Here is a 23,277-nt window from a genome sequence, read left to right as displayed (position 1 = left end):
ATTTGTATATTTTGAGGGGGAAAATTGCGTTACTAGGAGAAAGGACTCTTATGGTTACGTCTGAGACTGGCTAATCTAGTCTTACCTAAAAAAAAAGTCCTGTAAATTCTTCAAGTTAAATGAGGTACAATATCACAAAGAATACACAAAATATTTCTGGGTATAAATACAGCGAAAAGTAGTTACCTTTTCCAGTGCTATGAAGTTTACTAACTTTCTAGATAGCCTGCAAAACCACACGATTAGACAATAATATATTGAAATCAGATCCAGCTACAAATTTCGAACTAGTCCTCGTAAGCTAATTATTCGGGTAGGGAACTCAGAAAATGGCATTTTACATTCACAGTGACTGTAGTTCGCAAAAAAAGTCAGATGATGTTGTTTTGCTAAGGAATGTAGCCTGGAGAGTTGAGAACAAACCCTGGCAGAACCGTCAGGCAGAAGTCCTTAATAGTGCAAATTAACAGTTACTATTTTCATGTGAATTCATTGATAAAAGGTTGTAAAACTATCGTACGTTTATAAAAGTGAATAAACTAAGGGTTTGGTAATTCGTAAACCATGCTTTAGAGACCGAACATGGTACTTTTCAAGTCACTTCAGCCTCCAATAAGCAGGAAGGTAATCGCCCATCGGATGATGAAAATGATCTAACATGAGATTCGCACCTAACGTCTGTTGGTTGAAAAGTTGCGAAGATATCCTTTTTCTCGTTTTTGTTTTATATTATTTTATGTTTATTTTACATTTCACGTATACAATATTTCGTTAAGTAGTTTCTTGGTTCAGCCATAAAGTGTATTCCAAATTGAGCTTCTGTACATGTAATCTCAAGCTCGTTTTCATTCGAGTATATATGTGAAAGATTAACAATCGTAGAAATTGCGAAGTAAACGACTAGCATATTGAAGCCATCATGAGTAGTCGAAAAATTACTTCCATATTTTAAGAATATCATCCTTGTCAATGTCTATTTCAGCATGTTGTCTTCTTTATTTGCAAATTTTAGGTCGAGTTGCAGTCAGGTGTAGCTGAAACACTGTCCAACCAACAGACTAAGGATTCGAATTCCACCGCAGGTATGGATGTTTGAGTTGTTTTTCATCAAAAAACACATATATGCACTTTCCGAAGATGGACTGTTACAATGGGAAAATTACACCCAACCCTTCCGCATTTGAGAGAGCCCTTTGTCCTGCGTGGAATTCTACAGGTTTATTATTATAGTAGTCATTGCTGACGTGACAAAGAAAAAAAAAAACCCAGTAAGCTTTTATTATTGTTGTTGTTGTTACTGCTCTTGTCATTCTCCGCCAGGAGATTTATTTCTATAGTGATAACAGCATGTACTCCACAACTTATCAAAATGCCTAATTTATGTAACTAACTTATATGTAACATACTACCAAATGTATTCGGAACACTTTGTATCCTGCAAAGTGCTTTCCTTTTAACATTGTACAACTGAGCAGTATTATCCCAGACACCCTATTAGGAACGTTGCGTATTCTATTCTTGCGTATTCGTGCTTGAAATTTGTAGTTTAACAAAATGACATCGTATAAATATGTGTTGTCGTGTTCAGGGCAACTCGAAGGTAATTTATCCTCAAAACAGATTACATTCTCGACAACGATCCCATTTTTTTATATTTTTTTATTATTCGTTAGGAACCTCCGCGACTTGCACGAGACAAGCACGTGCGCACACTTTTTTAAGCAAATAGAAGTTCAGACTAGTCAGTAATGCAGGTGTTGCTAGATGACATCACAATTCAGGACAAGCTTGGGGTGTCACGCGAAGTACTTTTCCAAACACTCATTAAGGAATGCATTTCGCCTCCGAACGAAAACCACAGTAAGTACCGAAGATGCATCCTCTTATTTTCCCTTTGGTGAATTTCCCAAATCACAATCGTCACGAACAACCGGTTCATTTTAATAATGAATGGATCTGTTCAACCTAATGAGATCTGTTTTTATTCACACTTTTTCCAAACACTGCATGTACAGATTCTTAGTGATGCTTTAACGCCTTTCTGCCATTATATCCAAACGTTCTTTAGTTAATGGAGATGTATAATCGGTTGGACAGTTTTTTGCTTCTTCTTTTAGCAGAGAAAAAAAGAATGCAACAGCTGTCGTGACAGTATTTCGCAGTTCGAAAACGCCACCCTTTCTTCAGTAAGGGTGTCGTTTTCATGAATCTGAAATTGATAAATATCGTTTCTGAAGAATGTCCACTGTATATGATTCAGCATATTGCAGGGCTAGCAAGTATGTTTCTATTATGTAAACTGTAATAAGTTTTAAGAATTGACAGATGTCCCGCAAGAGTTGACAAAAGTAGACCTGGTGGGACTGTCACTAGTTTAGACATGAGGGCTTCTATTTTCATTAGAAGCCCAAAAATTTAATTGTGAAGAAAAATTATTATGAGGTATAAAAATATGGTTTTATTCCCCCCGATAATGGGTAACTACAGAACCGAAAAAAATGTCAATTGGCCAATTCTTTTGCATTAATATAATAATAAAATAAAAAGCATACTTTAAAAAAATAAAGATATTAAAAATAAAATCTGAAATATAATTTACTGATTTCTTAAATAAAAACACAATTATTATATTTTTCTAAGGAGAATAATTTCATTTTGTGATTTCAAAATCATAAACTATCAGTTATCAGATCAACTTAAGACCCATTCGGTCTTAAGTTGATCTGATGTCTGTAATCCCTTAGTATTTAAATACTAAGGGATTACAGACATGTTGTCATTAGTGACAGTCGAGAAAGTAATTACGTCAAAGAATAGTTTCGTTCAAATGGTTTTATACATGAAACCGACCTAGAACACATTTGTTAGTAGTTACATGTGCTAATCACATATAAGTAGGAATTTGCATAATTCTCGGAGTTATGAAGTTGCTGTTCTAAATGGATTTGTCTCCTAGTGAAAGAATAATAATAATTTAAAAGATTACAAGGACAAACTATCTTGTATCATAATACTTTCAATTTAGTTCGCTCCAAGATTGGAAAGGCAAAAATCAAACTGATTAACACATTTTAGACGATGAGAAATTATGGCTAAATCCGACTATGTAACCTGCCGACGATATGATTTTAATACTGATGGTCTACAGTCACTTAGGTTCCTTGCACAGGAGAACGTGGAACACAAATTCAAATGATAGAAACACTCCTGTAAACTAAAGAACTGTTTCCAGTGACTGAATCAAACTATTTGACCATGTTTATGTATTGGCACTCCCCTGTTTAGCACTCCTACCAGCATCTCTTCTCACTGTGACCTTTCGTTACCGAGTAAACTACATTCCCTCTGGTGATAGAATAGAAAACCAACGATCCTTTTCCTCCTTCTCTCCCAAACTAAATACTGGGGTTGCTATAACAAGCCAAAAAATTAACGACTCATTGTGGCTTGTCCAGGTTCCAGGATTCTTGCTGAGGGTAACCATAGTTTTGACAACACGTATTACTTTCTCAAGATAACTCAATGAACTTAAAAGGGAAAAAAATAAGAAACGTTTACTGAAGTCACATTTTAAGTGGACTAATAACTCATGGCGGGCTTACTAAACCATACATTAGAAGTCATTTAGAAACAGTAGCTAGGGGGTTTCTTTGACGTCTTTATTTGTCCGGCCTACCAACGCCCTCTTGTTTCCTGCGGGAGCCTGTGGGAGGTCCACAAATAAGGCCTTTTAATCGTCCTAATAATACTGGGTCCTCTACCTGGGAACACATAGGGCCTGGACGACTCTCCTTTTTCTGGACTCATTAACTTGTCTTCCGTTGTTCAGCAGATTAGGGACAATACAGCCAGCATTTCCTAATTGACTCACTACACGGCTAATTGTCTCAAAAAGAAATCCTGGATTCTCATTCGGATGAGACTAAAGACATTTTAGTCTTCCTGAATTTTTATTTATATGTATTGTAAATTTAAAGTGTAGCATGCAAAGGGAATTGATCGTCTTCTGTCCTGTATCTATTCGTTAACAAATCTGAATTTTTTTTGTGTATATTTAGTCTCTTTCCGCTGTCACGAATGAATTTATTTGGCAGATGACAATATGAAATTATATTAGTGTAAGTGATTTGAGAGTATTGCACCCAAGTTTGTATTCTTAACACTAGTTGATCACGACATGGCAATTTAGACCTCACCCGATGACTGCACTCTAGGAGGCCTCCCAGAAACACTTTCATATTAATGTGGTTCGTTTATTGATGTGTTATCGAACGCCATTAATTTTCAAAATTTCTCAGAAAATTTTCAGTGCACTAAATACAAGACTTGATCATTTCATTCATATCCAAGCGACCGCTTCCTGGCTATTTACCGTGTGCACTTTCCTATCGTTTTATTGCTACTAGTTGCTATAGACGTTCGCTATATAATTATTGGCCGCTGTTGTACGCAATAAGAGGCAATTTTTGGCAATTAAAGGTCACTAGTAGAGCGTGATAAATATTCAGATAGGCTAACTGGCGCAATCCCAGTAATTAAAGTCAAATTGGTAGTCAAAGTAGAGCTGCAAACCGGCTTCTGATAATAGATTTATCTTGTGAAGATAATGAAGCGAAGGAAGTCATTTATCTTGGTGAAATGCATAATTCCTTATTAATATAAATTAGCTTCTGAAACATAGTTCGGCTGTGTGTGTATAGTTGAGTGAACTATCAGAAATTGGTCAAGCCAACCTACTCATTGTGAAGAAACAGGTTGATTAGTTAAATGTTCTTAAAGTTTTCGATACCTTTTATAGGTATCGAAAATTGCATATTAAATATCGACACCCTAATGGCCTTTACAAAAAAAAGCGTGTTTTTACTTTAACTGAAAATTTTAGAGAGTTAGAAATCGATGTAAATTGAAGAGAAAGAGATAAGGAACCCAAAACTTTTTTTTTTTTTGGTATTGTTGTATGTAAATCCCTCTCCCCACTCTCCCAAAAAAGGGAAACATCTCGTCGGAAACATCAAGGTCCAAATTAGACGTTAGTTGAAGGTTTGTACATTTTATAATTTACATGCCTATAATATAAAAGTATTTAATCTGATTAAAAAACAACATAATAAATACATAAACTATCAAAGTTCATTGCAAACACACATAAATGTTAGACATGACATTAACATAAAATTAAAAAATGTCTTGTTGTTTATGTATTGACTTGCCACCTTGTCTATTTGTGAAAAAATCTCAGTTTCTGGAAGGTAAACCTCTGGCATCTTCATATAAGGACTGGCTAACTTTGCCTTCAGGTGCCAAGGCATTATGATTAAGGTGTCTGGCGTCCTACAGGATTAGAATTTGATTTTTTTATTTTTTATTTTTTAATTAAAGGGCACCTATAATTCTGTATCCAGACAAGAGCCTGGGCAGATATGATGTGCTAATTACATATTCCGCTAGTTTCCAATGTCCTAAAAACTACAGTCCAGATACTGGTATCAAACATTCCATCTTCTCTGCTTAAGTTAGCTAAAACTCTTTTTGATCTCGCAGATTCAAACTGAAACGGCAAACTTTCTTTTCGAACCATATTTGAAAAGAAAGGTATAGTGGGTTTCTTTAAATAAACCACTTAAACAACAAAAAACCTCGTCGTCATTACAGTGGGATTCGAAAAAAAAAGACAGTTTGGATAGCATGAACTTTGACATAAGAGCACTTTGATTCTTCTCAAATTCTCAAAAGTGATCCGAGGAAGAACGCCAACTTGTTTAGAAGGTGACACCCAAAGTAATCATCGTACATTCAAAAACCCTTACGATTTCATATTCTTAAAACGTTTTATGAAAGATCTAGTGACGAAATCTTCGAAAAAATTAAGAGTTTGTTGTTCTGTCGCAAATCAAAAATGTAAAACAAGTTGAATGAAAAAATAATAATAAATCGAGTACGAATATACTCTCAAGGTCATCCAACCTATTATATAAGTTAAAAAAAAGTTTCAATTCGCTCTTTTCCATTTGCCAATGCTTATTATATCTCGAGGGATACCCATCAGTCAGCTCTAGAATCAGAATGACATATAGAACAATGCACAGCCATTCAGATTTTTGTCTATAAAGTAGTGAAATCCTCAGAAAATTTTCAGAAGGAATATCAGCAAAGTACAGTGAATAGTGTATCATTATTATTTTACCAGAGATCTGAAAGGAGTCAGGAACTCATCGATGAAGGCCATACCATCGACACCAGCTGTCATACCTGTTCTTGAATTCACCTCTCATCCTTTCTTGATTGCATTTCTTCTTGATTTCCATGCACATCCTCTCTCCATCCACCATAAAATTAAACATTACATTTACTGGTGCCCTATATGACTCTTCCAGAGGTTTTTAGTCTCTGTCATATCACCCTTCCTTCTCATGTTTGTAAGTATCCTTTAGTCCACAAATTCTCAATCCGTCCTCATAATTTACGTTCCACAGTCTTGATATTATCGTTAACACACTCTCTCTACATCCTCTCCACTGTATCTACATCATCACGAAAACCAGGAGACCGCAATAGGCCAGATGAGGTAGTATCAAGGCTTTATAAAGAGGTAAAATGACATCCTTATCTTTACACGTCAAGGTTCGTTTCAGCATTGCAATTATCCTCTGAGTTGTATTTGCAATCTCTACTATACGGTCCTTGAATTTCAACTTCTTATCTATTAAAACTTCAAGATTCCAAGCATGGCCAGTTTCCTCTAGCATAAATACGCAAATCATTGGATATTTCATTACATCAGTATGCCTAACTTAACATTTACTAACATTGAACTTATTGCCATTTCACATGCCCACAATTCCAGCCTATTCGAATCATCCAGGAAGTGCTGCATGTCAATGACATTCCTGATTAACCTTTCTATCTTTGCATTAGTATCAAAGATAGAACTGTTCCTGAAGTATAATCATAAAATTTTCAAATTTAGATTATAAAATGCGAGCAAGTTACTCAAACGTCATCTTGTCTTAGCAAACCTATGCTGTACATTGTAGATTAAACCCATTTCTGTCTGCGAGTTCTTACCAACTTTTCCAGATTATTATTATTATGATTATGAACAGCGAGCTTCAGAGGTTCAGGAAGTAAAAAAACGATAAATGAGTCCACGAATGGATGAAAATTCAAAACGGGAAAATCCTACTATTTGCAGAAGACAAGGATTACTGTGAAGGTCTTTTACATCCTACCATGGTCTTCCTTGTTTCACTATGGCTGTACCTTGCAAGTGCAGCCACAAAGAATTCATGAACTGAAATTTGAAAGTGTTTTTTATAATCCAGACTTCGCTCCGAGTGTTTATCACATTTTTGGTTTTGTAATGATTATCAACCAAAATACAATTTGGTGCTTTAAAAGAACGTAACATGAGTTCAACTTAGTGTAAAATATTATACATTTCACCATTTGATACTTAATAAAAATTGCCTTTTTTTATTAGCCTTCCCATTTATAATCTGGGAAGACAAATCATAAGACGTAATTAAACAGAAGCAAAATAGTATTGTCCTTGAGGAGAAAAAAAGGCTGCATATAATAAATAAAACAGGAAGATGGTATAGGAGTACTTCTTCCCCCTCCCCTTTTTATAGTTATTTAGTTATTTACTTTACCATTTACAGTTTCTTCCATTAAGGGACAAGCTCAGTAAAAGAACGTTCAAACTGCAAATTAGAATAATCGCGTCTCTTAATTATCTTTCTTATAATGTACCGCTTAGTTCAATATGGTAATAAAGCTGACTTTTAACTATTCCGTCGAACTTCGTACCTCCCACCAAGGCAAGACACCTGACCCCACCAATCATCACCGCACCCTTCCCATGACGCAGCATTTGCATAGAACATGGGCAGTAAAGAGAGCTGCGATCTATTCGTTATCGCAGATCCTAGTAATTGTAGCCAAAGGAGTTCTTATCCACCATTACTGCGAGTTATTATGATAAGGACAGACAGGTATGGTACGGAACTGAAATGATGACCTAAGTTATCGCGGTTGAATTTGTTATCCTCATATGGAAGGTACTTATCTGTAGCAGAATGGGGAGGAAAAGAATTCAAAGAACTCCACGTTATCACTCGTACGTCTTAAGCAAAAGGGATTTGTAGATTAAATGATGCCCTGTTGGACAGGTTCTCTATGCGTTTAAAACATCGTCAAACTCCTCTTATTTGTTACTGTTTGTGATAATACGTAAGTTACTGATAGGATACTGACCTATTCGTTGAGTTCTATAAATAGACAGATAGATAGATAGATAGATATAGATAGATAGATAGAGAAAGAGAGAGAGAGAGAGAGGAGGATTGTGCGATATGTCTAATAAAAACCATAAAATAAATAAATGAATAACTACTTATTACTTTCTTCTTAAAGGGAGTAAGCGGAATTTTTTTTACTTTGACCAACTTTTGGAAATCGGTGGGTAGTCAGTCTCCGCCCTCAGTTGTCCACAATAGTTGAGTTCAGGGCTCCCAACGATTTTAATAAAAATAATAAAATAATAGCAAAGTAATTTGTTATTGTCGATCCGATGTAGTCTGCGAACTAGAAGATAAACAAAATGTCTGATTTTCTTTTTCGTGATTTGCAGATTACGAGACCTCTATTTTAAAATATTTTCATAATCAAATCACGTAATGAAAAAAAAAATGGAAACCAACCTTAGCATAAGTAGTTTTAAAAATTCCACATTTACATTAACTGTTTAAAATTAGGCGAAGCAAATTTTGTATAGTTTGTAACTGGAAAGTCAGTGAGCTAAACGAACAAGTTTATGTAAAGTGTAGTTGCGCTTATTCAAAGTAAATTAAGAACTTGATCCATCCTTTGTTTAATCATAAGAGTATGAGAGCAAGATACGAAATTCTCATAGGAGATAAATCTATAGTTTCATACGTTGGGAATTTCCAAACACAGAAGGAAATCAGGCCATGTACTGTTATAAAATACGAAACATTGAAATATTTTTTTGTGTAATACAAGGTGGTAGAATAGGAAAATTTACATTCCATTCTAAAGTCTCATGCAATGAACACAGAAGGCGAACCTTATACACACTGATTATAAAGACCGGCCTAAATTACTCAAGTCATAATTATTGATTGACCTCTAGGTTGTGCTCTTAATTATGCAATACTTAAAGATTAATATTTAGCGGCCATTAGCTGTAACAGGTTTGAATATTGAAACCACACATGGATAAGAGATGGAGGTCTTAAACTTTATCAGTTATCCATGTGTTTGAAATTGCCTAAGGTATAAATATATTGATTTTCAAAGGTAAACATTCGTACTGACCTGGAAAGTGGCCAACTGTAATGGATGTTCCAGTCAGGACAGGTTACATGCAGAACTACAAATCTGGAAATTATGACAGACTGAGGAGAATACTATCTTGGGTCCCATGGTATCACTTGTTGAATGGCAAGGATATCAGCAGTGCATGGGCAGCTTTGAAAAGATGCTTAAATGATGCGGTATCCGAATGCGTCCCTACAGTTCTAAGAACAAATAGAATAGGAGTGAAATGGATGTACAATCTTATTAAACAAGAGTCTGTAAGAAGAAGAAGATGATAATGATGTGGAAGGAATATCTTGATAATAAGCGTGAGAGGAGTTATGAAATATATAAAGCTCAGACTAGTAAAATGACGAGTATTGAACGGAAAGCAAAGTTGGAGTATGAAAAGAAATGACTGCACCAATAACGGCAACGCAAACGAATTTTAGCGTCATGTTGCAAGTAAAAGAAAGGATAAATGTCTAAGAATAACTTTACTGACTGCATACGTTACCCTAGTACAGAATTAGATGAAGTAGTTAAAAATTAGTGTTCACTTCACCAGTATCTATCAACCTGGTGTATGTAACATATTATGCAGCGCTACATTGGGTGGATATTGGTGAAATGAGCACTCATTATTTGAACTACAAGTTTGGACATTGAAAATGCAGGTACGTGAGAACGAGGTTCTAGTGCTGTTACATAACCTGGATAAGAATTTGGCAATTGGGAATGATGGGATGTCAGCAAGCCTATTAAAGAAATGTTCACCTCAACTGACTAGGCCCTTGACATGATTGTCTAATTTGAGTCTTAGCCCAGGAAAGATCCCACAGGAATGGAAAGAATATAACGATAATGGCTTTCAGTTCAGTGTTAGGTAAAGTTATGCACTATGGTGTGATGCAATATCCAACAGTATATTTTAGTGGGATTATGCTAGGCGTAACTGATGAGGCTAGAGATCTTGGAGTTATAGTGTACAGAAAGTTAAAATTCACGGCTTACCTAACAAAAATTGCAAATTCAACTCTGAGGATAATTGCGATGTTGAAACGAGCATTGACATGTAAGAATATGAAGTCATTTTGGCTCTTTACAAGGCCTTGATACGACGTCACCTGGAGTACTGTGCGCAGATTTGGTTTCATGGGTTCCAAACGGATAAAGAAGCTGTGGAAAGACTGCAAGGAAAAGTTACCAAGATTATATCGGGATTATGGAATGTAGACTACGACGATAGATTGAGAGTATGTGGATTGCAGACACTGTAGAAAGAAGAAAGAGGAGTGATATTTAGAGGGCGCTATGAGATATCGGTTGATAAAATTTTTCGTTATAAGGAAGGTGAGGAGAGGACAAGAAGCATCCGAGGAAGTAAAGTTTGTGTGCAGTTAAGAATGGGAATGAGAGCTAGATTTTTCTCTCACTGAGCAGTGCAGTGAGTGCGTGAATGGAATAGTCTGTCTGTTAAAACAGTAAGTGCATCTAGTGTGAATGAATTTATTGGAAGGTATGGCTTTCGCGATGAGTCCTTGACTCCTGGAGTTATAATAATAATAATACACACACACACACATGTAGGATTTAAAAAATACAATTCTAGGCCTCATGTCAGGGAAGGTAGAACTGATGCTTCAATGTTGTCAAGGTCTCGGTTCAGAAGTTGCTATTGTATGGATTCGAACATGCAACAGAGTAGATGAAGGGTCCAACCAATGTCACAACTTTGGTCGCAGTTGATGCTGAAAAAAAAATTAAGCGGTAAATCCTGAGAAGAACGGCATGCTTAAGAAAAATATGATTACATTCATAGGCAGCGATCAGTATCACCTCGTTGCTTGGTCCTTGCATGAGTTTCTTTTGTTTGGTAACAGAGAATCTTGACACCTCATTACCATGATTTCAGTTCAGTAATGTAAGAAACATTTTGGTACCAATTTTTTGAACATATATTTGGCCATCTATTAAAGATCCTCTGCGGTTACTTGTTATATCAATTCATACCCAATGCTGCCATCTGCACGCTACAGTCATTATTAGATTGTTCATCATTATTGACTTATCTTTCCACTGCTTTCTTCTCCTAATCCTCGTGTGTATTAATGAAATTTAAATTCGTGTTTATTTTTCTTGGATGCGTTTTTTTCAACTGCAGTCAAAACCAGAACTAACATCTCCATAACAGACGAGGAAAATGCTAATATGCCTTCGAATAAGACGGATTAACCTGTATATCAACAAGAAAGAGAAAGTGAAGAAAAGAGTACTGATCTGTATCCCATTATAATCGACTTTCTAGCAGTCTTTATCAACGATAATGTCGAGCGGTAAAGGCTATAAAGGGGTAGACGTCGCTAGATTACGCAAATAAAAAGGATTCTCACTGCTATATGCATACAGTATCATTAAGTGCTTAGATAACCTCAAGAAATCGCAGACCTTTATAATTGAACAGAGAGAGAGTTTCCAGTGGAAAGAGTACGAAGCCTGTATAAGGAGACAAAATTATCCATCTTAATTAAATTCTCGCCAGGGATGATCCCTACATGTAGAAGCTGTAATCTAATATGAGTGATGAATTGTGGCCGGCAGAAATTTCGAGCAATTTGAATTCCACTCCCCCTCTCTTGAACTTACATCTGCGTGTGGGGGGAACATGAGATAATGTTCATAATGTGTTATTATTTGCAGGTTTCAAATTATAGTCTGTTCTACCCACGCTGGGCAGTTTCCTTGTTCGCCTTCCTTGTTCTGCACTCCGTCCTAAGGGTTTAAAGCTTACTGCAATTTACTGATGCAAAAAAAAAAATACTAAATGAAATACTGTACATAAAAGTGTTGCGAAGTTAAATTTATATTTGTTATTATTAAAGGAATAAAAAAGGATAAAGCTAACAATCTTTCTTTTCTTCTGTGTGTGTGTGTGTGTGTGTGTGTGTGTGTGTGTGTGTGGTGTGTGTGTGTGTGTGTGATTATAAAGTAAGCAGTGTTGGCAATGTCACATACATTGTATTAATTTAGTTCTTACAAATGATTAAGCTTTTTTTTTTTTTTTGCACATAATTCGGTTAAACTGATCTCGTATGAACGGTAAGGTCCTTTATAAAGCCTCTTTGTATGCCAGACGGAAATTGTCTTTGATATTTTGCTAACCATACACCAATATAATGCAATTAAGGCTTCATGTTAACTTTTCTTAATAATTTACGACGATAAATCGAAAATCCCTTCCAAAAAACTTTTTTATTTCACTTTTGCTAATTTTTTGTCACATGTCAGCATATACAAACGAAGAATCCTTAAACTAGTTTTCAATATAACTTTCCATATTTTTTGCCATCGTACCACGAGATCTTTCAATAGCTCTCTCTCTTGTGGAATGTAATCAGCTGCTGTGATTCTTCTCAAGTCTGCATTTTTAATGGTAGAAATTTAACTGGATTGGTTGAATGTTCTCAGATCACTTTCTACATCGTTAACATCAGTCTGATCATATTTAAGCAGCTCGTGCCATTGCTTTATCAATCGTTCTAAACATGTTTTTTCTGTAATCAGCTGCCCAAAACGCATCTAAACATGTTTTTCCTTTCACAAAACGCCATTTCCGGTTAAATTTGAATAGAGTGACATTCTGTGAACATAAAAATCACACGATATTTTAATAACGTCCATTGTGACCCAGCGGAAACAAAGGGCGTTAACAGGAGTGAACGCTATATTAAGAATGCCGTAACATCCAGCGCAGTGTCACCAACTGAGCAAAAAATATGACACAAAAATTAAGGATTTATTTTTTGTTCTGAAATATTCATAACATTACAGTATAGCAAATAAAATGTTCACAGAGTCTTTTTTATTTATCCTCGTGTAAACTCCGGCGTGGTAAGTCGGAGAGCATCTCCACTTTTCAACTAACAGATTATTTCGGACCATCAGACGCCAAGCTGAGCGTAGTCATAGTACTATTTTAACTACTTTCATAGATACAAAATGATTTCAATGTATTAAATACAGTTTACCTTTTTGGCTACTTAACTGTAGATACATCATTGTTTAATGCTAACTTAAACTTACCATTATTTATTATTAATTTGTTTGTTTGTTTTTTTAGTTTATAAATATAGTATATAATATTATAAATTATTTGCATGCTTTTTAGAAAGAATCGTATAAATTAAAAGTAAACCCAAAAGAGAATTCAAGAGTATTTGTTCCCCGACAAGGATTTGGGAATAAAGTGCTGTTTACATGGTAAGTAAACTGCTTTTGAGTCTCGAGTCTTTTTAAACAGTTCTTCGAATTCTTCCCATGTTTCCCAATCTAATCACTAATTAAAATATTTGTTACAACCAACCTTTTCCTTAAAAAGGCAGTTAATAAACGACGTTCAAAGGATAGAGAGAGAACCTATTGCGAAACAGCTAATCGTTCGATGGTTAACCATTCCCCCCCCCCCCCCTCCGCTTCCACCTCTCTCTTTTCCTTGCGGTTTAGACTTCTGCAGCTACTTCGTCTTTAAGTGGGCGGCAGCAGAATACCTATTTGATAAGACGATAACCGTTAGATACTTCGGCTAGACACTAATACCGAACACGTCAAATGACGATGCATCAAAATTCCTATGGCCATCATTATCACTGTGCTATCGCTCTAGCTATCAGCTGTCTGACGTGGGGAGGGGTCGCTGCACACAAGCGGTACAAGCGGGAAAGGATGCGATTACGACAGAAAAATAAGGGGAAGGAGAAGAAACTCAGGTGCAAAGAGATATTCGCATGATATATTGGTAGTAGCCTATCAGATGGTGGCAGTGGCGAGCCATTTAAGGTGTAGCCGGTAGGGTCTTTAGAGAATATGTCTCGTCATTTGCAGGACGCCGCTGGGACCTCACAGCTCGCGAACTCTCCCCTGAACTTATCGTCCCACATTGTCAATATCAATAAATATTCTGTTCTCTTTCTGATGACTTCCTTAAAAGATGCTGCCATTTAGTAACAATTGAAACCGATTTCGATACTTTTTCTGCGAAGACAGTGATTCAGCACATATAAGTAGAAGAATTATAATACATTTTGAAGTAATTAATCCAATATATCACATATCGGTGAATAATGTGTTTCTTCTTTTTATATATTTCTTTATGAGATTGGGAATTTCATTTGAAATAATTCCATTTTTCTCGTCTTAGCATGGTTGATATAGACGAAATCTATATCGCCCATCCTAAGATGAGACAAATGGAATAATTATGCTAAGATTCGGGTCAGAATGGACTAGAAATCGATAACTTTCTTTGGCTTGTTAGAACTCCTCTATACTAGACAGGAAAACACGGAAAAGTCCCCTCAGTCGTAAATTCAGTTGGAATTGGCTGCTGTAACATTTCTTCTGTCAGATAGGAGATAGGTTCGATGAGGAAACTAAGTAAGATACTTATACTAAGTAATGATGAAAGTTTCAAAGCTTTGTGCAGTAGTATGTTCAACCTAATTACCATACATTGGAATGAGACTTTCATTCTCTTATTTAAGGTAAAAATGTAAAAATGTGAATGTAGAAATGATCAGAAAACCATAAAAAAGTGTTTCTCATATGCCGAACAACTTAAACTGAAATTTAACTTATTCGATAAATTTTTTAAACATCCCCAAAATTATCAAAATTTATCAAGCTGTCGTCAGAGCGCGAGCTCTGTGAATTTTTCTCCTAGGTTACCTTCCTCGTAATATTATGTTCGTCTTATGATTCCTCTCTCTCTCTCTCTCTCTCTCTCTCCGTCTAGAATTTAAATCCAAGCCTTTACCAACAGAAGGGAAAACGTTGCAATATTCTTCATTCAGTGTACTGATTACCAATTATTGTAGTGGTTGAGTCTTTTCGTTTTGTTATAATTATGGAACAGCAACTAAGGCTAGCAGCGACGGAAGTGTAGAAGATAACACATGGGGATGAAGACGAATTTACATCCGAGGGGGTATGGAAAAACAAGCAGAACATATTCTCATTACTGAATGAATTTCTGATAATAACCTTGCTTTCATTTCCCCCTCATATTTTGTATGCTATCTAACGTGGCCTCATTATTTTCCTATACAAACTGAGAGGCCATTAATAACGTGTTCATTGACTGCTGCCAATGTTTTTGTTGAAAATATTATCGCATCTCAACTCCCATATTGTAAAAGTGACAGACCATTCCGGAAGTTTTTTATAGTTCCTAAGGAAGCTGTTATCGATATAAAGATATCATCCTATCAGTGAACAACATCGAAGATGTAGCCTCTTGTTAAGGTCCGTTACCTGGCACGTGTCACTTTGGAGAACGGGCTTATCTTTAGGATCGGGCTGTCAGTTCAAATAACGTCAGCACGCAAGAGGATCACTACTGAAATACGACTTGGGTTGAATTTCTTACGTTATCGTTACTCACGTGCCTTTTAGCGTATGTAACCATAATCTGAAGTTTATGTTCTTCTTTATGTACGGGGCTATTGCTCCGGTAGTATTATGAAGAGATGCAGCAACTGATGTATATAGAACAAACGCGGCTGATGTGCTATTACATCATATTTAAGGAGAATATTAGCAATTCCAGCAAATGTAAAATACGATTTCTCATCATGAGTGCAATACTGCAACCTATCTTAATGCATAGCTCTCTAATTTAATTAATTAAAGCAAATAAATTTAATTTGGTTAACCTATCCATGCAAAGATGCTACTCCTATAATTACAAGAAAATCACAAATCTGATGAATAATTTATTAGATTGTATTCGTTGTGATTCTTGTCCAATAATAGGTGGAGAGGTTCTAAATGTGTTTTTGAATTTATCCTATTTACTTTCAATGTTTTTTTTTCATCTTCGTTTTAACTCTTCGCTCTCTCTTACCTACTTTCTTCCCTGCATGCTCTATAACTTTATATTCCTTCATTTATGTTTCCCAAGTTCCTATGCGTAGCTAATTTTCTTTCCCCCTTTCAAAATGTCCCCTTTCTTTTTATCATTTATACCCCCTCTTTCCCTTGTTCCTGTTATGTTCTCTTATCTGTATACACGACTACACTGTTTCTGTGGGTGTTTTCTGTGTCTGAATGTTAGTATCAAATTGGAACAACCCAACAGTTTCTGAAACAAATCACTGGTAATCAAACAAAGGGATAAGGTCCCTGTCCACGAATGCCCACTACTTCAAAAGTTTATTCACTAGCCTGTAATTCCAAATGTTGGTTCCCTGTCACGATGCTGTGTTCGTCTTCAATTAATACCTTGGCGAGATAGGAACCATCAGAGGCAAGACACACGCAGATATTTGTTGCTCAAACATGCAGTCCGTAGTGTGTAATAAGCTGCCAGGGCTATCACGAACAATCCGCCCCTGCATTTGAACAAGGGCTTACCAAGCAGGTATCGCATGTAAAAATGGTACGTGCAATTGTTACAGGAGGAGGAAGCCAGGGGGGGAGGGGGTTCGATTATCAACTGTAAAGAATGCAGTATAGAATGAAGGGGGGGGGGATTTCAAACAGGAATACAATGATGTTTCTCAGAGTAGAAAACCGATAATTTCCGATCAGTGACCTGTACCTGTAGATACGTACCTATCTGCTATTAACCGGTGATGGATGCGATCATAGAAACAGATATTGGTAACAACTTGATGTTGCTGGATGCTGGCTTGATTGTGTTAACAATGGAGGTGGTGATTTATAACACTTAATGAAATAGGAAGACACTTCATTAGAGTGAAAAATGGCCATTCAAATTGATGCAGAACGTATGTGGCAGAACTAGAGCTGATTATACGCTTTTTCCAGCGGTAAAACGTTTAAAAATGCAAATAAAAGGAGGGGTTGGTTTCGTTTTGCGCAAGAAAAGTCATCGAGCTAAAATACTCCGTATGTCAGGGGTTGGATATAAATCTACAGTGTTGCTTTGGTCAATAAGTTATGGAAATTCAGATATGAAATAGCAATGGCCTTCGAACATCTTTGTAAAAGATTAGTTCTTTTTTTTTTAAAAGCGAGAGTGTAAAGATAAAGAAAATGGAAAGTAAGTGGAGGGCATTAAAAGAATATAGAAAGAAAACAGAAATATAATTTAATTAAGCCGTTTCTTTTTTATAACATTTTTTTAAAAAAATTGTAATGTATGATTTTATTAAGCAATAAAGAAATAAGACTATTGAGAGGAGCACGTAACAACAATCGATTGATAAATAATGATTAGTTATGTTCTCGCATGCGGTAACTCTTTTTCAGTAGTCAAGTTATTTTGAGTGAGTTAGCTATCAGCGTGGATGTTAGCGTGGATGAAGGGAGCCTTTGAGAAAGGCTGTAGAAATGAGTGTCTAATACATCTGTAAGAAGCAGATTGAATGACAGCAGAAAAATTAAATATCAACAGATAGATCGTCAAATCCATTCTGATTGAAAATAAAGGCATAAATAGTTTGTGTAAATTTAAGTTTATAAAATTTCCAAAAAAAAAAAATCCTCTATATTAACTGGATCTGATTTGGTCTAACTTTTTGGTCGTAGAATTAAAATACTGAATAAATTCAAAGGTTTGAACTTGTAAACTTGTAGATAATTCACAATATACTTTCGTTACTCGTTAGTTTATTGTGGGACCTCATGAATACTAGAACAAGGCTGTTCCTTGACTGTTATATTGAAAGTTGATTAGACTATTTGCAGTGATTACTACGGATTCAGTCAAAAAGGATTTGGCAGTTTTTTCAAAGATTAAAGATTAATTATACAGTGAGTTAGAGAGTTTACCACAATATTCCAAAGATCAACATCGTGATAATACGAGTGACTTTAATGTACAAGTTTGTAAAGAACTGTTTACAGGGGATATTTAAGAAACATCGCTATTAGGAACTAAGTAATGTTGATAACAGAACAATAAATTTTTGTAGCTTATTATTGAACCAGATATTTCCTTTTGCTTAGTAAGAAGCCGAGTTCATAAATGTAAAGACACTACAGTTATCAAGATGCAATAAAAGGACAATGAAACAATTTTAAAAAACAGAAGGGATTGAAATCAAATACTGATTAAGGAAAAAAAGAAAACGGTTTGTGCCTTTCTGAGTGAAACAAACTCAAGGCGACGTGAAAAACACTTTTAGAACCTGCTTAGCGTACCATGATTAATTCATTCATATCCAAGCAGCAAATGACAAAGAATCCTCTCAAGTCTATGAGACCTTGAATTAAGTAGGACTAAAAGTGAATCAAGTGAAACAAAGCACTTACAAGTAAAAGAAATACCAGAATCAGACAGTGTGTCACCATTGATTATTACAACCTGTAGGCAATACAATCCTCCAAGTGTCTTGGATGGTCTGGAGTGAATATACTTAATCATATTAAAGAAAAGAATTCCAATTCACATAACACGGAAAATGCTACTTTGAACCGAAACATATTTATCACCGGCGCAAATGGCTAAATATTCATGGTGGGGTTAGTCCATTTGGACAGTAAATTATAACACTAAAAAAATAAACTACAGGCTCGTAAAATCTTGGATGATTTAAGAACAAAGTATGACGGTCTAAAGATAATATATTTTAGAATACTCATGACCTCCAAATGACACAAAAGACGTTATGAAGAACAAACATCCTTTCCTACCTCAAATACGCTACTCCAACAGGTCGAAATAGCTGTGCATAAAATAATAAAGTTTCGCTGGAATTAATAACTCTTGGAATGGGAAACCATTACAGAAAATTATTTAGTGGGCCTACCAAACGTCCTTGTATATCCTTCGCTACGCGTGTTGTTTATGATATGGCGTCATCGATAACTGTATGATATTATGTCAAACTGTGTGGTTCAGTGTTACTAAGCTGTTGGACAACGAATTTTCTTATCTTTGTCGCTGTCCTCTCCGAATTCTGATGAAGTATATAAGATTTTGTAGACGCCTTTCTGTCTGGAGGTCATCGCTGCTTCTGTCGTTAGACGGACATCAGTCCCATTTTCTTCTGTCAATCTGTTCACTTGACAAGTGAATCTTTAGCCAAATACGGTTCCAGTGAGATGAAACTCAGGTTCAATAGGCCATTCCTAATCTAATAAATTGCTCGGTCAATATTTATTCCGAAAGGCGACAAACAGGAGATGAGCATTTAAAAGCTATTCAGTGTGTGGTATTCTTTGAACCTGAAGAAGGCTGGAAGTATTTATTTACGAGACAAGAATCTAACACATCAACTTATAGTAGCAGGTGACAATAACCATCAATTCATTCCATCACACCTTAATAACGAAGCCGATATACCGGACGCTACTTGATTACTTTCATCTGCTTCCCATAACTCATCATTTTATCGGCGTCTCTATCACTTTCATCCCCTTGGCCCTCTAAGTAGCCAAAAAATGGATGCCCATCTTTCTTGTGAAGCGAATGACATTGGGGTGTCGACAGAAGCTTCCGCTGTGTAATCCCCACTAAACACGTGCTGTCAGGATGTCGTTAAGGTGAGATAGTTGAGAAAAGGGGGGGAGGTGATGAGGCAAGAAACGGCTTGAAATGTTGTATCGCAGTCTGTGATGATGCACTGTCGCCAAAGAAATAAAAAGCAGAACTATTTATTGATTAAAAAAACGCATAATAGATATCGTGCATAGTTCTTTATGTTAATAGTCGCAATTAAAATTTTGTAATTCAGATTTTCTTAAGTATTTTCTTATTGGCAATATAGTGCTAGAGTGTTCGTTTTTTGAGAAGTTAAAAATCAAAAAGAAAAACGGATTAATGGTTCCAACTTTCGTTAGATGGTGTGACATTTTATGCAAAATGATATCGATTAGGGTTCAATTATAGTGGTTTTAATGGGACCGCTTGCTGCAGGGGTCTAATTGAATACGACTAAAATCGTCTATCGCTGACATCGATTAGATCCCAAAGGAAAACTTTGAAAGGAATAGTCTTATTCTATTTTTTTTCCCATTGGGAATGCTATTCTGGAAAAAGCGTAGTTTCCCCTTAGGAAATGAAAGTTCTTACTTCGTAGAATCCCTTTGAAGTGAAAAAAAAAAAAAAAAAAAACTAGAATGTAAATGGCAACAGTGTGGCTTCAGTCGCCAGTATGAAGCTTTAATATTAGCCGCTTCACACTGACACAATCAAACATTGTATATGTCTGTTTAAAATTCAAACGTTTACAGTTGTTACGTACAATTAGTTGCTGTCTGTTGAATAATGTAATTTTAGAAATACGAGATTAGGTGATGAATATAACCGAAAACAGCAACATTGAGCAGTTTTACCCATTTTGTCTTCTCATTTCAACGTGATTTTATCAGACAAACATTAGCATTAATCTTATTAATATTAATGCGAAATCATATTTATTTTTGTGGTTATCTCACATTCATTTTATGGCATCTCAACGTAGGTAGCACTCTATTTTTCCAACTATCTAAAAGCATATAATTTCCACACAGCAAACTACGAAAGAATATTGATTATAACATTAACATCAACTCAAAATGAACATCTTAAGTATTATACTGTTCTGATCTTCAACATCTCCGACTACCTCACATCATTTATTACATCAATAATTGCTTGACATGATGAGCAAGATCTAAGAAGCTTCACCATTCTATTCTTTATTGCCTTGGAATCTTTTCCAGTTATGTTTCACATTCTCGGAAAGACAACTCGATTAGTGGGCGAGTTACATCAAAAATTCGCAGCGTCAGAAGATAAAGAAAGATGAACGTTTACCCACAATGTACAAGAATGATTATATTGTGCTATCTGCAGTACAACACGCAGTTACGAACAGAGAAACCGATAATATCAACGTCATTTTCACAGCTATGTGCTATTACCATCAGGTCAAGTCTGTTATAGGACTGTAAAGTTGTGTATCGGACACAACTGTAAAATCACAGGTTACGACTTTTTTTTTTTGTTTGTTTGTTTTTCTTTTAACTTGCACAATTACTCTACGAGCTACTATCCGGTTGACTTTCTTTGGAGCATATCTTTGTACCGTTATTTTTGCTTTACGCATTCCACTTCTAAGAAGATACTGAAGAAAAGGTTTGCTTTTCAGATAAACTGCAGGAAATTTATTTAAAATATCCCACCCGTTACATGCACATTATACAAATATATCTCAATAAAGAAAAATGAACTTAAAATAATTAAAACGAACAGTTTTTTTGCTTCATAGAGCAGTAAAAGTTTTAGGTCATGAGCACAACTAGCAATCACTGTGGGATTTCAACATACAGTTGCTGAAGTAGTCCTTGAAATGGTTTCACGTCTTGTCCGAAGTTATTTTATGATAATTAAAAGGGTGACATCAATGAAATATTATAAATGTAAATTTGCTTTGTTCCTTTTGTGAACCACATCTCTAGAAATGGGACATTTTTGATGATCATAATTTATAAAAGAAGCGAATACCAAAGGTAATCTTTACAAATAGCGACTTTAGTTTAGTACTTCTTGTATTCTTACTAAAACATTTAAATTAGAGGCCTTCAGGAGAGCTCTAAATTATGCAGAAAACTACCGAACATTCTTAAATGCCTAACTTCTAATGCAGAGAAAGTTTGGTAGGGAAGACACACCTAACGAAAACAGTTTAGTTAGGTCATTTACTCCGATAACTTTAAGTAATATGTTGGTAATTTAATTATAAAACGATTTAGATTGTATCTTCAGAAGATAGGCCATTAGCGACATCTATAATATCCTGCAAGCGAACCGCAGCAGGATATCAGCAGATGTTGATAGATCAATAGTGACGACAATAACTTTAACTGAAGTAGTGTAACAAATCACTAACGTTTACACAAATATTAGGATCTAAATCTATACTTCGACTCATCTATAGTCGCACTGTAAAACAGATTTCGACAAAATATTTGGGATAGATTTCTTTTGTTGCTAAAGGCCATCTGAAAATTTCAACCCAATCGGAGTTTAAAAAAAAAAAAAAACGATGATGTGACGTCATCGTTCTTTACGATTAATAGCATTCATTCATAATGGTAAATTGGATATTTCATTTTTCTTTTCCTCCCCAAGTTTCTTTTGCAACTGCTTTGCATAACTGCATTTAAAGTTTCTAAGTCCCGATACACGAGTTAATTAATAATGTAAGAAATGTCCACCTTTGGTTTCTTTACTTCTTTATAATTATTGTTCTATTGGATAGCAAGAAACATTTGACAAGGATAATACTATCCATGTACAAGAGGTTGGTAAGAGGTAGTTTTGTTCGTGATGCAAAATTAAAAACAACCCTAAAATTTTAAAGATGAAAAGTGCAAAAATTGTAATTAAATAATTTTTTTAGTCAAGTAACTTTATGCTTCGTTCAAATGAATTTTCATGAGCAACATTTTACTGAACTGGCCATCATCATTCCTCCATTTTTTTTTCGTGATTTTTTTTTCTCCTTAAATTATGCCGATACGGGGTACTGATGACAGATTGTGTAAATTTTCGTGTTTTGGATTTAATAATAAAGAAGAAAAACTCTACAATCTGCCATACTATTTTTGCTCAGATCTGTCTTTAGACATATTTTTTGTAACTTTATAATAGCCGTCGGTAGCTATTTTTATTACACACACATGGCGCGCAAAAATTTTAGCCGAATGATGAATTTTAGGATGTCTTATACGACCTTGTACCAAACTTACACGCATTAAAGTTAGGTCTAAATTAACGGCAAGCATAAAGTCTAAATTAACGTCGCAGAACCACCTTGTCGTAACCACAAGGTGGTTCTGACGAACAATTGTGACCTTCGAGAATTATGTGTAAAAGTTCCTGTAATACTAGCCTTGGGATCAGCAATTACTTTTCAAATTTCATTTAGTGCTGAGTAATGGTAAGCTGCATTTGATTAGTTATCATTATGACAGATGCATGATACTCCGGTGTCATTAAGGCTA

The sequence above is a fragment of the Typopeltis vanoorti genome, chromosome 23 (genome assembly GCF_054136105.1).
Source record: "Typopeltis vanoorti isolate ZY-2024b chromosome 23, IOZ_Tvanoo_1.0, whole genome shotgun sequence".
Taxonomy (NCBI): Eukaryota; Metazoa; Arthropoda; class Arachnida; order Uropygi; family Thelyphonidae; genus Typopeltis; species Typopeltis vanoorti.
Note: the sequence above shows the minus strand (reverse complement) of the source record.